The 15,188-nt window shown below is 46.7% G+C and overlaps 1 protein-coding gene across 2 annotated transcripts in view; it reads right to left on the minus strand.

Moving 5' to 3' along the window:
• NDFIP2 (Nedd4 family interacting protein 2) overlaps window positions 1-15,188 on the minus strand; it is a 248,265-nt gene that overhangs the window by 181,807 nt on the left and 51,270 nt on the right. The gene's annotated exons all lie outside the window — the stretch shown is intronic.

The following is a 15,188-nucleotide window of genomic DNA, read 5'->3' on the forward strand; positions in this document are numbered from 1 at the left end:
AGTAGAAGAAAGGTTAGTTATTAACCATTCAGTTTGAAGTAACAGTTTATCAACCAGAAACAACAAGAAAAATAGTGGATTATATTTTTCTAGTAATAGCAAATAAGGTTACATACGTGAATATTGTGGTAGCATGCTGTGAATTAATGAATGCTTGTATCCAGTCAAGAAAAAACTGCTACGCTGCTTGCAGAGACGACTGTTTAATTCATGGGTGGAGACGTTTGACATCTGTAGCAAACTAGCTGCGTGTAAAATCAATCGCCATTGCTAGTGACCGTCTCCCTTTGATCTTCTAGAATTCATCAAGCTTAGGATCTTTAAAGCCACCCGTCAGTGCCCTTATTGTAACTTATGCAGGCTTTATTCTTCCTGTAATGACGGAGGAATCGAATCCGAATGGCAAACGTTGCGTCATCTCCGCATAATTCGAGGACTCCGTGCATTTACTTTGGAATGTATTACCTAGATAATAACATAATTTGCACCTCATTGCATGAAGGAGTGCCTCTCCCTAACCGGTCTCTGAAAGGTGGGTAGGGCTGGAATGCAGGGAAGACGAGCAGACTGGAAAACCAAATTAGCCCAGGAAAAAAAGCTAAAACAAGCTAAACACTGTGGTAGGCCAGGACTAGAATCGGTTCTGTAGAGTTTTCATGGTTGGGTCTTGGCTGCCCACCAAGCTCTGAAGCAGGTCTCTAGTCTACAGCTCAGCAGGGAAAATCCAATGGGTAGAATGGTCAGTTTGGCCCAGCTGGGGTGTAGCTTGCACTACAGCGGCTCGGAGGCCTTCAACTTGAGTGTGACACTTGTAGTCCGTGCATGCATCTTAACCAATAGTGCTTCACGTAGCGGAATTCTGGACCCCACAGTTCTAACACTTTAAAATACAAGGCCCAGAAGGAGTAGTGGTGGTGACCACAGTGCTCAGACTGGCTCAGGGAGTCACACATCTCATCAGACATCTTGGCAGCGCTGCCCCAAGTATCAGTGTTACTCCAAAAGCCAGGAGGATATGACTGAAGCATAGTCTGCCACCTTCCAGGCTCATCTGAAAGTCTGGTAGGACTGGATCGGATGCAGTGAAGTTAAAACCAGTGAATCTAACAGATTAGTTATGCTGGGCAAAGTCAATCAACCAGGATGTCCTCAGAAAGCGGAATAGGCCTCAGACATACCAATTTTGCATCTAAAAGGATGATAGGTTTGGCTCAAGCATCATCATACATCTCACTTACTCTCCTTCAGAATTACTGCATTTCATGGAGAAAACTGGGAAGGAATCATTTTGACAAATTAAAACACTTTTACTTAAAACATATATTGTTTATCTACTTTAACACCTTGGCTGATAGTGATATTTTCCTCCTGTGCTGACTATTATGTTTTCCCATTGTTCATGACGAGCTCAGCTCATCATGAGCACAGCTCAACCGTGCCTCATGACGAGCTGAGCTCGTCATGAGCAGCGAAGGGGTTAAAGAAAAGCAGAATGAGTGAAATCCCTGTATGTCTATGTACCTGTTGCAACCTACTTTGTCAAAGAATCATGGCTCACATAGATTCCATGTGGTTACGATTCTACCATGGTGCGAACACAACACCTAGGGGGTCATTAGGATGGCGGGCGGATCGCCATCGCCGGCCTGGCGGTTGCGATCCGCCCGCTATCCCAACCCGATTTACTCCCCGTCATATTATGATGGTGGGGGTAAAGCAGCAGATGCAAAGTGCGTCTGCCGCTGTTCCGATTGCCGGCTGGGTGGACCTGACCCTCAATATGGTGGCAGTGCCCAACAGGCATCGCCATCCATATTAGGATGCATGGTTTTAAAAGCCTTCCCATGGCGGCGATGCAGCCATGGAAAGGCTGGCGGGGATGTCCTTTGGGGGGTCGTTGCGGGCCCCCAAGTGGAGTGGGGGCAATGGTACCCCCCTGCAGTTCCATGTACAAGGTGGCAGGCACAGCGCGATGCCTGCCACGTTGTGCATGGGAATGCACATGTTGATTTGACATTGCGGCGGGTGCTGCTGTAAGCAGCACCCACCGCAATGTCAAATATGAGGAATGCGACCGCCAGGGTTGCGGTCACATCCTAATCAGCGTTGCGGGACCGCCCCACGTCTGGCGGCAGGGATGGTGGGCATGCTAAAGTCAGCCCGCCATCACAATAGGCCCCTTAGTAGGGAGAAAATAGAAGAAGGGCAAAGAGATGAACAGGTTGTGTTTCATGTTGGTGGAATAACGATTGTAACTTCATGTGGCCTCAGAAGTATTACTTAACACTGGCGACGAGTTACCTGTGAGGGGCAGGACGTCCACCGACATACAGCAGAAGAATAAAATTGAACTCTGCCTCATTCAAAATTTCCAAGTTTAAACTTTGAACCGTTTTGAAGATGTATGGGTACAGTAAGTAGCCTGATAATTTCACTTTCTCAGTGACTTTGAAATGGGTTCAGTGTAATTTCTAACTAATTTAGCATGGTGACAGTTATGCTAATCGTGCACTGCTACCGCAGATTCATTGATGGGAGCATGCCGCATGCCGGCCGTTGTCTCCCTCTCGAGTGAATACCTCGGGGCACTATCAAGCAATCACTTACATGGGCGAACCGCAATGCATACCATTGGGAGGATGCCAGGTTACTCAGGCAGGCCACTTGCTTACTGGTCGCTTGCAGGCTCCTTGTTGCTTGGTAACGCTCAGAAGTTTAATCGCATGGCTGCACCAATATTCTTGACGCTCTCAGTGGCCGTGGGGTCAGGAGCTGCATCATGTCTAACATTGGGGAACACTCTGAAGGAGTTATGCACACTGCAGCATGAGTGCGTTCAACTTTGTTAGTTGAAACCACATAGTATTGCCAACCTGGCTGGAAGTTTGTGGTTGGTCTGCTACTCACAGCCAATTGGTGGATATATTTTCTGGCATCAACCAATTGTGGAGTATCTGTATACTAGCAGCCCGTCCCGACATTGTCTGGGAGCAATTAGGCTTCAGGGCGCTCGCCCGTCCCGACGTTATCCGTGGGTCCCCGGAGCCTTCCTCCATATATTGCAGTATTATACCTCTATGTTTACTTTGTATGCTTTTGTAACCTGCACACGTAACTTTTTCCTCCTGTAATGCACCGTTTGGCTCACTTTTTTAATGCTCCGTTTGCTTCCTCTTGCTACCTGCACACGTCACTTTTTCTTCCTATACCTCTATGTTTACTTTCTACGCTTTTGTAACCTGCACACGTAACTTTTTCCTCCTGTAATGCACCGTTTGGCTCACTTTTGTAATGCTCAGTTTGCTTCCTCTTGCTCACGATGTACGCTTTTGTAACCTGCACACATAACTTTTTCCTCCTGTAATGCACCGTTTGGTTCACTTTTGTAATGCTCCGTTTGATTCCTCTTGCTCACGATTTTCATTTTTGCTTCATTTTTCCGCCGCTCACCGCTCCTAAATAAATAAATAACCTACGTCATCCGCCGCTCACTGCTCCTCCCCGCCTGTCCGCCGCTCCTCCCCGCCTGTCCGCCGCTCCTCACCGCCTGTCCGCCGCTCCTCACCGCCTGTCCGCCGCTCCTCACCGCCTGTCCGCCGCTCCTCACCGCTCATCCCCGCGCCATGTCCGCCGGTCCTCCTCGCGCTCCTGGACACCGCTCCTCCCTGCGCTCCTCACGTCGGGCACACACGTCGCGGCCGGCGCTTCTTCCAAGGGACTACTTTTTTTCGGTACATTTTCTAAAATAACGTATATTTATTACGTTTATATAGCCTATGTCCATCTGCACACCCTGACGATTACAACGATGTATCGGGTGTGTGGATTGGCACGGTGGTTCCCGAATTTACCCGCCTCAAAGGTTCAAAGTTCTTCCTTTATAATAGTAGTATAGATATAAACACTACGAACAACGTTAGCGATTGTAAGAGCTATATAAATACATTTACAATTTCCATGGACGGCGTCTCAGTCTTCTGCCCGGAAAGGCATCAGGTTAAGGAACTGGGGAAGACTTGCATCGAGTTTGGAAAGGAGTAGGGAGTGAAAATAAACAGTGTCAAGTAGAAAGCCCTACTCTTTGGCCACTGGACCCTCACCCGAGACCCACTGCCATTCCCCATCGAGCAGGATTTCATGAAGATCCTTAGATTCTGGTTCGGAGGAGACAGTGTAGCAAAGAAATAATGGGACAAGCAACTGGCGAAGACGAAACAGAAGCTGGGACTCTGGAGCCTCTGGAAGCAGATGATCAAAGGGAAGTCTTTGGTCCTGCAGAATGATACCTTGTCAGTGCTCTAGTGTGTTGGTCAAGTGTGGCCAGCGTAGCCTCGAACTGCCAAGGCTATGGCAAGAATAATCTTCTATTTCATCAGAAATTCCAAGATGGACAGAGTGAAGAGGGCGGCGATGTTCAAATCCCACAAAGAGGGAGGTAAAAGAGTGTCAAAAGCCACCATCCTGAGGGGGATATTAGTGTGCCGCTGCTTGAGGAGCACCCTGAGGACAAAAGATAAAAGCCACACCAATTTTCGGATGGCACCCTTTTTCCTGCTACCAACACTGATGTGCCTCAGATGGGCAGAGAGGGTGACCACCATCCCCTGCACCTGGGCTACCCCATGGTTCTACAAGGAAGTGGAAAAATGTGTCAGAGAGTTTGGTCTGGAGGCTACCACACCAAACCGATGGACTCCGAAGATCGCCCAAAACCAGATCAGTGGGAGGGACAGTAACGAACAGAACATCGCCCTTCCCTCTGCCACAGCGGATCACATGTGAGAGAACATCGCCGCCAAGTACCGACCAACCACCACAAGGACATCGCCTGGATGGCCATCCAAGGAGGTCTGCCAGTGAGAGCCTTCATGCATATAAGAGTGCTCAACCAATCCAAGTCCTGTCCGAGAGGATGCACTGCAGATGAGATGTCCTACCATCTTTTCTGGTAATGCGCCTACACCGAAGACCTGCTTAGGGCCCTAAGCATGGAGACTAGGGCCCTGATACCCACGACATCCATCACCGCATTGGTAATGTATGGTTTGTTTCCAGGGGGACACACCCTTCGAGATCACCAGGATGGCTGTTTTAAAGATGTTTCTCTATGTTCCAGAAACTATTTGGTAGTAAGGAAGGAGGAGGCATTGACCCTGTCCAGCCAGAAGATGACTCACAGTCTCCTGCGTAACTAACTACACGGTGATAGATGGATCGGATGAACAAGGGACAACGACCCCCGAGTTCCCAAAGGGGTCTTCTTGCACTGCTGGGGGAAAGCCCTGGAGGGACTACTAACCCGGTTTCCCCTTTTCTCTTCCCTCCAGGAACGGAACAGTGATCGAGGAGGGAAACAGGGTAGACAGATGAAGACAGGTGGAGGAAATGTAATGTAATGTTTTTCCTTCACAGGTAAACAGTCAAAGGGATAGCTTGTACATATGCAGTCAAGGTTGTTAGCTACAACTTAGAAGTAAGAGGTTTTCATGAAAGGTGATGAACAGTGGCGGATCCTCCATGGGGGTGTTTGGGCGCCGCCCCACTGCTTTCTTACCGTGCGAGAAGGCAGAAACAAATAGTAGAGAACTACCATTTGTTTCTGCCTTCACGCACGGCGAGAAAGCAGAAGTTCCTCGTTGAGAGAGTGGGCGGCGTTACTCGAGGGCAGGGGGAGTGGCTTTCCCACTGTTGTTAATACTGTCTGTTTGGGCAGCCTGAGAGAAATGACGTGGTTGGGGCAGCCGGCCGAACCAATCACAGAGCTGTGCTGTGGTGAAGGGGAGGGAGGCTGCCTGCAGCTTTCCTGCGGGACGACGAGCACAACTCAGAATTCCAGCATTCCAGCATGCGCAAGCCGTTTTTCTGTTTGTAGAACAAACCTTGCTCATGTCGAAATGTGCTGCTTGCATGAAAAAGACAGATTAACTAAGAACACTTGAATTAATATGTGCCTTACGGTTTTATTACATCTGTGTGCTAAAACTTTAAACTCCTAGCATGTCACGCTGAGGTTTTTCTGTGATTCTAGCATGAATTACAATCAATATGGCTAAGCACAAACTATCTGGCCATTTTCCCACGTGCATTTTACACTCAACCAGGACACTCTAGTTAATACGTGCCCACTGGTTTTGTCACATTCATGTGCTAAAACTTTGTAGCTACGAGCAAAGCACGCTAAGGTTTCTCCATGATTCTAATACGAATTACTTGCCATATTTCTAGGCGCCCTTCGTGCTAATGTGATTTTATGCACTCAAACTGACTATAAACTAGGCACATAAACCGAACTTCCTTTTTTAATTACGTATACAGGTGAAAAGCCCGCCTAAATCCCTACTGAAGAAGCGATTTATTGAAAGTAGCTCTAAAAACTTGGAAGAAGGTACATGAATATATTAAGGCGACCTTGATATACAACAGGCACTTGGATAAGTCTCCGCTAAATACCGCATATAATCTGCATACCACCATCAAGTAAGCATTGGTGTTTACAAGAAATAATATATGTATCACAAAGAGAACCACCTGTGAACCTGAGTACTATTGTTATCTCTATACTTAAGATCCTCTAGATGGTCAAGCTGAGGTGAATAAACAAGATAAGGATTATTCCACTCCAGGATCAAGACTGGCACGGCAAATTGAAAATGCTTTAAGAGTAAGACAATTTGACCACTAGTAGCTATGACCCTGTATGATTTTAGATAAAAATGTTTTTCTAAAAAATTCTCATGTACTATTTACTAATGTTATATCACATATACTTTTCTAGATTTATGAAGTTTTTAACCATAGTCCTGAAGAAGGTGTTCTACCCAACTAAGCACCGAAACGCGTCGACAACACTGGCTTTTTATTTGTCTCTATATGTTTTTATATTGTAACGTTTGGAAGAAAGAGAATATGTATGTATTTCTATGATAAGAAAATGTTTAGGTGAAATTATTTGAATCATTTGATATAAAAACCGTTTTCTTCTTTTTTAATAAATGTGATATTTTGATACAATCTATGGTCTGTTGGTATATGTGTTACTGAGGAGATTTAAGTTTTTTCACAACAGGTGTCTTGCTCCACTGGTCTGATTCATTAAATAATTATAATGAAATAACCACAGAAAGGAACCCCCCTTTTTTGTTAATTTATTCAAAAGCCACACGCCCCGGGAAACCCAGGGCAGTAAATTAAAGATAGAGAAATTACCCTTTTCCCCAATAAACTAAACTTAGACAACTTCACTATCCTAGGTGATTTTAGCATTCACATAGACAAACCAGATGATTCCCAGGCAGTGACTCTTGAACCTTGAACCTGAAACAAATGGTTGAGGCCCTACTCACAAGCCTGGACCTACGTTAGATCAGACAAATGACTCACTACCCCTTGTTTGGAAAGATCATGCGGCTATCCCTTTTAGCTTTATTTACAATATATCTGCCAGTATCAAATACAACCACGATCTAAAAGCCTGGTCCAAAATATGCAAAGAGAACTTGACCAGAGCACTGGCTAAAAATAAAGAGCTCCACCCTTCACCTTCTGTTACTTTGACTGCCTAAGAAAAGTCAAATGTTATAGTGTGATTGTTGTGTCTCCCTAGGTTGCCAGATGTGATAATAGCCATATAATGTAACTGCGATATTATGTTTATTGTTTAGGTCTTTTACACAAAATGCCAATAAAAAGAATTTTTTAAAAAAAAGACACTGTAGAGCCAGGTAAATGGAGGACAAACTATGACACAGACGCCAAACAAATCTATAAATTCGCTATCAAACACAAGCTTGTCAAAATAATCTGTGTTGCTTACTGTCCTGGCAGATTATCCACATCCAAAAATTCCTAGCAAGACATTTTTTCCATTGTGAAATCATACCCACTTGTGTGTCACCAGACCATTCCTCCTTCCCATGAGCTATGTGATAAATTAGCAATGTTTTTTCAGACTAAAATTTCTAATATCTACAATAATTGTACTATACATACTAAGCCAGAATATTATCTTCCTCACTCTCTCTCCATTAGTCACCTTTACCCAGGAAATATCACTTCACCAAGTTTGCCCTATTACCCAACAGCAGCTGTGAATAGTAAATCTGGATCCCCTGCTCACCCATGCCCCCTTCCATTTAAAGATTAGGTACTGGTTGTAATTAGCCCTTTTTATGTCAGTTGCTTAACTCAGCCTCGAACCCAGCAGTGTGGAAGCAAGCACATGTAAGTAAGGCCTTGGTTACAAATACCAGAATCATCCAACAATGGTTAATTTTAGACCCATCTTGCTTTTCCCCCTGGAGAAAAATCATTAATTCATCAATTATGGACTGCCCTGGATTGAATCAGATTCTGGAGGACTCCCAATCGCGTTTTCGACCAATGTTTAGACCATTCGGTCTCGAGGGAAGCCGAGTAGGTAACCGGCAAGGAGAGAATCTTTTACAAATATTTCGCGGATCTCTCTAGCCCCTCGATCTGACCATGAGGCTCAGTTTAGCCTTGTTGAAACATATCAACTGAACATTATCATACGTCGTATGTATATGGTTTCTATTAATGCTAATTATTTGGCATTGTTTTCACTGCACTTTGGAGTGGTACACACAGAGCTGGTCCCTGTGGTGTCCTGAGGAAGAGATAGGGGGTAAGCTCGAAACATGTTGGCACATGTTGGCACCCTGCTAGGACTCCTGACTCATTGCTAACCAGGCAGACCTAGAGACCCACCCCACTATTAATATATCAACTAGGAGCAAGAATAAAGTAATTCCACCCACTAGTTAGGTATTTTTAAATCACTCCACTCCACACACATCACCGCACCACACATAGGGGTCCTTTAGGATGGCGGACGGACTTTGTCCGTCCGCCATCCCCGTGGAAACGGGACCGTCCGCCACATGTGCGACGGTCCCGCCATAGCAATTATGATGCTTCTGCCACTGTGGCCCAGGGACCACTGCCTGTCCTTAAAAAATGAAATTGAAAAGTGTAATTTTCATTTTTTAAATGCATCCTTTAAGGAAAATGGTCTGCATTTATAAAAAAAACTGCTTTATTGATAACGCAGTCCCAGACATGGTGGTCTGCTGGGAGTGCTAGCCATTCCCAAATGGGTCGCAAATTGATACAGCCTCATTAATATTCATGAGGCTTGCAATTTGTGACCCCATTGGCAATCGCAAACAATGTCTGAGACACTGTTGTACACATTGAATTTTGCGATTCGAAAATTCAATGGTGTTACATCTGGCCGTTAATATCTGACACACCCAATTCCCTCTGGTCATCTGTGTGATGGCCAGCAGAGCAGGGAAAAACAACCATCCCAGCTAAGACAGCAAAAACTTTAGACTCAAATTCAGGATTTCTCTTTTAAATCACAGATTGCCTCTGGACCTGCCACATCTTTCTATCTTCTGAAAACTTTAATAAAGAATTCTAAACATCCTACCTCCTGACATGCGCAAACCAATGCCTTAATCACAGCAAGACTTGATTATGGGAACTACCTTTGAGTGGGACTTCAAAATACCTGATACAACTACAGATAGTGCAGAACACTGCAGCAAGACTCATTTTAAACCTAAGCAGACATGAGTCCGTCTCCTCTCATTTGAGATACCTGCACCAGCCAACCATTTATAAAATTATAACTTTCAAAGGCCCTTGTTCTGAATTTTTGTTCTTTTTCAATCCATAGTCTCTCTGACCGCTTACAGTCTTTCTCTTTCTGATGCTAGAGACCAGCTATGCTCTGAGAGGGGGAGCCGGAGTGTTTCGGCTGCTGCAGTGCTTGAAAGAGAGCAGAGCCTTTTGTGGCGTTCTCCGTGGCTCCCCCAGTGTGCACGCATTGCAGTAGGAGAAGTTAACAGCGGGATCGACGAGTCGACAACCGCCACCCCCACTGCTTCACTACCTGCTTCTCTTCCTCACTCTGGATGCCTCAATGGGCATAGTGGAAGGCCAGCAGTTAGTGATGACACCCATCGAACACGAAGGATTTGGAGTTTGTGGTGGCAGTAGCAATCCTGTGGTAGGCAGGCAGGAGGTACAAGTGCAGGAATATGCATTCCCCTCCACCACTCTACTACTTTGCCACCATTCCCACTGTCATCACCGCCGCCTATGTGGCCACAGCCAGCCAGAGTTCTAAGGAGTTTGTGGAACAGCAGGACTTCACTAGGGCTGTTAGAACGAGCCCCTCCTCTGTAATAGTCTGCAAATCTCATTTGAAAGTCCTGTTACAGCCCTGAAAACAGCAAGGAGCAGCTGGGAGCAGTTGGTGCGGTTGGAGGGGGTTCGTGCTTACTTCCTTGGTTGGTCCAGTAGAGCCTGTGCTGAGGAAGCGGGCCTGCTAGGTCGGGGTGCAGCTTGCAACCAAGTGAGCTCTCCCTCCTCCTCAGCCGCAGTGAGTCACTGTAAGGAACCACATAGAATCTACATAAGAATTTACACAACCAGTGTGCTCGTGCCCCCCACCACAACACATGAGGAGGAAAGTGACAACCCCTGGGGGTGGGGAGTCGGCACCCCCGGAGTGCTCGTGCCCCCTTTCCCCAAGCAAGAAAGTGAAGCGAGTGATTGCCGGTAGTAGGGAGGGGTAAGGGGGTGCTTGGAAGCCTGTGGAGATCCTGGTTTATCCTGGCTGCTAAAGGGATTTTCATCAGACATTCCGGACGCTTGCCCAGCGTTTAAGGCCAGCAGTGCAGAGGAGCTGATTTGCTGGAGAAGAGCAACAGTACCCGTAGCCACAGCTGCATGCAAATACAGGAGAGTGTCTGAGCAACACTATCCCCACCCCCTTCCTCCGGGATGGCGCACAAGCTAAATAGTGGGTGCCAAAGTGTATAGTGGGGATTCACAGAGTACAACCGATTCAAGCAACATGTGGCCGGCAATCTTGAACTCAATGCAAGAGACAGTCATGGCCCTCAGATATCATGCAAACAAAATGGATATCCAGGTGGACCTACTCAACACCATGGCAGTGTTCATCTCTAGAATCTACGACAAACTCAAAAAGTTAAATGCCCTGATCACTAGGGTCCAAACAAACCACCTTAATGACTTCATCATATGTTCCTGCAAGGAGGTGGTTGATAAGATAGTGTAACTCCAGCGATTATCGAAGGAATTTTGGGGGAAGTTAAAACCAGCCTCGGCTTAGGGGGTGCTCATGTAAAGCCACCATTAACCGCCCTATCAGTTGAATGCACCGTCAGTAGCCCACCAGTAAACCAGGTGAGTGGGACTGAAGAACTGACCATGCTGCAGCTCCCACAAAACTATTGGACGCAGGAGCAGGCCAGAGAGAAGTCCTTATCGGCCAGAGAGTAGACTCCAGTCTCCACCAGGGATGCAGTGGCACACCAAGTCCACATCAAGATGTAACTTCCGCACCATTTCAGATGAAAAAAAGGAAGCGGAAGTGTGCAAGGAAGAGCAGGAATAAAGCCTGTCCCAGGTCCGCTGGCACCATAAAAGTAACCCTAACCCAGACAAGTGAGGGAGACGGGGCCGAGGCAGAGACCCGGGGCCGAGGCAGAGACCCCTTCAGGAGATATCTCCCGGCTGATCGAGACTGTGCCAGCAATTGATGCGCCCAATGCTGTGCTCATACCCGCAGTAGAGGGACCCTTGCCAGGCAAGGAGGGCACCCCTAGGTTTGTCAAACTAGTCCAAGCAAAAGTAGGTGGACCTGCACCAGCATTGAAGGGACCCCCCGCAAGATAAGGAGGGCTATAAGGATGGTCTACCAGCTAGAAGACTCAAAGGAGAGGTAAGTCAAACTTCAACCATCATAGACCTCACCTCCCCAGAGATCTGGTCTTCAGTACCTATGAAAGCGACCCCCCGGTGCAGGAAGGGGGGCACCCAGTAGGCAAACAGAGTCAGCAAACCTGGATCATGCGGTTGGGAGGGATCATCCTGAAGCTGACCGTAGCCCTCCTGATTTAAAGAGAGTGTCCAGCTGCAAGTTAAGTTTGACCGACCCCAAACGTATATCGATGGAGTACAATGACCTGGGATATCGGCAACCCTAGATCAAGCGGTTGGGAGGGATCGCCCTGAAGATGGCCATAGGCCCTCTGGGTCAAATGAGTGCGTCCAGCTGCAAGTTAAATTCGACAGACCCCAAAAGTATATAGATAGAGTACAATTACATGGGATATCGGCTTCTATGTATCCCAGAATTTAAATCTAGTAGTCCACAGTATGTATTAAACCGCACACGCATCCTAAAACTACCAGGCCTAGACACGTGGTGTCAGATGATATACATGCTATTAAGTTCCTACCAGCAAGAGGAAGACAGACCTCGGATCCCACGCTTGTCACACTTTCTGCCTCAGACATTCCTGCCCAGACCTTGGAGGGAAAGAAGTTGCTGAAGTCTTGGGGCATAGAAGTGATACCCTTCTAGGGGAATCAGTAACCACACCCATTGACAGAGCAGCCGCACTCCACCAAGACTGTAGATACTATCATAACTGTATTGAGAGGTGCCCGGGGGAGGGAGGGTATCCTCCCAAGGGCCACTCTGCAGGAGCACCAAGGCACTTCAATGTTACAGTCCAAATAACCTGAGTGGAGGGATATGTCAAGCAGTGAAGAATTACAACAAAGCAGGAATCCCAAAACCGCTGGAGCCAGCTGCCGCTCTCCCTATCAAAGACAGAAAACAGAAAACACGGAATTGCGGCCCAGGCAGCAGCCTCCAAACGGGACGGCCTAACCATCTGCTCCTGGAGAGTCTGCTGGCAAAAATTGAAAAGGTTATCCTCCCTCGGGCCACTCTGTAGGTCTGCCAAGGTACTTTAATTTTACAGTCTAAATAACCAGAGGGGAGGGACATCTCGAGCAGTTTAGAATTACAACAAAGCATGAATCCCTAAACCGCTGGAGCTGGCTGCCGATTTCCCTATCCCAGACAGAAAACAGTAAAGACTGAATTGTGGCCCAGCCAGCAGCCTACGAGCAGGACGGCCTAACCATCTGCTCCTGGTGGGTCTGCAGGCACAAACTGAAGACTCTGTTGTTGTGGACTTTGAGTGCATACGACATAATAATGGTACAGGAAACTTGGGCCTAGTTAGCTCTCCACTCATAGGGTTTGTAGAACATAGCAAACTGGTTCAGAAAAGTATCCCCTTCAGAAGGGTAAAGGAAGGCCTGTCAGTCTGTGTCCACTCCAATCTGTCTGCGGAGATAACTGAGCTTAACACAGATAACCTATGGGTCCTGGCTCTGTGTGTGGACAATTAGGCCAAGCATCTACACTTGTGAATGTGTATATTAATCCTAAGAGGAAATTTGCAACCACAGACAAGTTTGTCGCACACAGATTTCAGTTGGAAACACGTGCTGTCCATCATATTGGCTAGTCTAAGGAAATTTCAACCATCATCTGTTCCATCATCCAAGAAAGGAGCACATAGAGGCAATTGGCCCCCTTCCAGACCAGAGTATGCAGCAATAAAAACAACAAGATTGGGAAAAAACTATCCAAAGCATGCAAGTTAGCTAGCCTTATTGCCCTGAATGGCCACAAGCCAGGTGATAACTACGCCAACATTGTCTAGGATATCTGGCTAATAGGTCTCCTACTTAGACTATACGCTGGTGAAAGTTTCATTATACAATCAAGTGAGGGACTTTTAGAATACCTCATCACCAGGAGAGTGACCTTCAGCTGCAGGTAATCCTGGTTGGGGCCACTATGTGCAACACGAGGCCAGAACAGCTCTGTCAGGTGATGTTGGTAGACAATCCAAAACGACTGAAGTGGAGCTCTAGTTTGGTTAAGGATCAGGCAGAGAAAGTGGTGGTCTTTCTTGAATCCATGGCCCTAGAGGATTCCAACTTGATATCAGTCTGGGAAACCTTTATAGAAAATCTGACAAAAAGACATCCTGTCAGATGTGCGAACAAGGGAGAGCAGCTTGGGTGCCGAAAGATCATAGCCCTGCCGAGGTCTGTCTGACTGAGAAGAGCCAAAGTAGGCAGAATGCTCAGGCAATTACGGCGATCCCCTGGTGTTGGAGATTTCCTATGGGCTCTGCGTAAGGGGAGGAGACTACTGAAAAAGGAGATATGGGCATTCAAGCAATCCAAGCAATAAGCTCTGTGGGCCCAACTGTTGTATGCCTCAAAGTCAAACAATACAAAGAAATTTTGGAAACTGGTTATGCACATTGAGAAAGGCCAAGAGGAGAATTTCCCCCACCTTCATTTAGATCCACCTACGAAACCAACATGAGACTACACACTCAAGTATTTCTAACTCTGCAACCAGAATAGGTTGTCCTCTGTCTTATAGGAACCGTTACCCCTTAGTGATTACCAAGTGATTCTTTGGGAGCTTCGGTACTGGCCCTCCCATTTCCAATTAGCTCCCGGCCCCCACCCCCTCTCTATATTGATTTTTAAATTCAGGGACACCCTCAGCCACAGGTGTCGAAGCAGGATGCTGCCTCAGTGGTTTGTTCCCTGTGTTGGTGGTGGTCGGCCTTGTATGATCTTTTAACAGTCTCTGCTACATCAGACTAGTGTCTTCTTCATGGAACAATACATTTCAGTGTCCCTCCTGTGCAGTCAGTCACATTTCTCCTATAAAGTAGGATGCAGGAAGCCCCTCCTGGCAAGGTCAGTGAGTTTTACCACCTGGCAAGGGGTGTTGGTGGTGGTACCCCAACTCTGGCGCTCACAAGAAACTCCTGGTCACCACTGATGTTGTACACCTAACTTCTAGTCACTGACTGAAAGTTTCTGCCTTGCCTTTATACCCACGTTGAAGATAGTCCCCATTTATTTCAGCTGCTCAGTTCTATCACCAGTTCTGGGTTATTCTCCTTTTTTGTGAATTCAGAGACTGCTCCAATCATAGTCTTTGTGACAAGTATGAGTATGAAGGCAGGGGAGGGCCTAGGAGTTTCCTCTCAGGAGCAACCCCAAGAAAAGCACAAAGGCGAGGGAGGGTTCCAATATTGGTTAGCTACCAGTTAATATTTGCATGGTGTTCTCCCCAGGGAACAATGCTTCAGGAAGGGGCAGGTTGAACTCCTTAGCTTCAAGGCTACAATCTTTCTATTTTTGTTTACATTTCAGCAACCCTGCACTGTCTACTAAAAGAGATTCCTGGAATGTTTTGGGGGGAAGCTCTGGAATATATATTTGTTGTCTGG

This window comes from Lissotriton vulgaris, chromosome 8, assembly GCF_964263255.1.
Source record: "Lissotriton vulgaris chromosome 8, aLisVul1.2, whole genome shotgun sequence".
NCBI lineage: Eukaryota > Metazoa > Chordata > Amphibia > Caudata > Salamandridae > Lissotriton > Lissotriton vulgaris.